Below are 1438 nucleotides of genomic sequence, written 5' to 3'. Positions count from 1 at the left end.
AGTTCTGATTCATGATGGAATTGGTTATAGTAGAATTATGCTCCACAAAGTTTTCAACTGCTGGTTTTTATCTTTTATCTTGGAAAGGGATCACAAGGCATTTTTGCTGCTGGTGGTTCAAATCCATGCCGTAGCATCTCTACTTTCGGAAGGCCACAGTCATTGAGAATCTAATGCACAGTTCTACTCCAACATTCTTGGAGGCACCAAGTGTCAGGAATAAATTGAAGGCTCTACACCTGGTTGGGGGTCTTAACCTTGGGAGAGGCTAGAACCCTTCTCTATCTCCTTCCCTTCTTCTCTCTCCAGGAGGCAGTGAAAGACAGGGAAGTTTCACATGTTTGTAGAGTTTTAAATGCTGGCACAAGCAAGAAAGCTTGGGGAGCTGGTCCAATGTACTGTGCCCTGAGGTTATCAGAGAGCAGCCCTCTGTTGGTTAGTCAGAAAGCCAGGACAACAAACATGCATAAGGTTAGCCCACAAAGCTGCAGCTTCCAGCTGCTATCTCAGCCCGTCTTAAAGCTGTCAGGCTGCAGAGTGCTGGCTAATGACGGATTCTAATCTCCAGGCTCTCTGACTTTCCTCTCGCCTCCATGAAACATAGGTGGGAGATGTCAGAGCAGAATTCCATCTAATCTGAGCCCACCTTTCGAGTCAAGTGCTCAGCACAGAGGGAAGGGCGTTAGTCAGGGGCCAGGCAGTAAAAACCCACTTCCTGCTCCAGTCACTCCCTGGTTACCTGTTTGTCCTGTCTTCTCTTTCCTGCCAGCACACAGCAGGCAAGATTATGCCATCTCTTGCTTTGTCAAGATAACCATCTTTTAAGGGCCGGTACCTCTCCACGGGACAGTCCCTCAGCGTTCCCCGTCTTCAGTCTCTCTTGAAATTGTACTGGTTCCCAACAGCCCAAACAAATACGAGTCGAGAACCTATACTATTGCTGTTTGAGATCTCATGTGCTAGATAAAAGAATTTGAATTGACTCTGGAGGTGAGTCTGTGGCGGTTAACTTTATGTGTGACATTGGATAACCTGTGGTTCCCAGTGGTTGGACTAAATGCTGCACTAGTGAATGCTCCAGAATCCAGTCTCAGGTAAGCACCATCCATAATGTGATTGACTAAGTAATCAACCAGTTGAAAAGGCAGTTTCCTTAGGTCTGACTAATGGACCTTAAACAGATTTTCAGGCAAAACTCACTGAACCCTTCCCATCCCTTGGCCTATGGATCGTGGACCACAAGCCTGTAGAAGTCTCTCGTCTGATGTTCCAACCTAAAGATTTTGAACTTGTCAGCCACTGCCATGCCACCCCTCCCCTCTCATAGCCCCGTGAGCAACCAGGAGTCTTCAGCTTGTCACTTGACCCATGGATCTTGGACTTACCAGCCACCGCAATTGTCTGAGCCCAGCGCCTGCAGTGCATCTGTCTCTCTGTG

Source organism: Echinops telfairi, unplaced genomic scaffold (genome assembly GCF_000313985.2).
Source record: "Echinops telfairi isolate 266 unplaced genomic scaffold, ASM31398v2 ScPeMD7_443;HRSCAF=831, whole genome shotgun sequence".
In the NCBI taxonomy this organism is placed as follows: domain Eukaryota; kingdom Metazoa; phylum Chordata; class Mammalia; order Afrosoricida; family Tenrecidae; genus Echinops; species Echinops telfairi.
Note: the sequence above shows the minus strand (reverse complement) of the source record.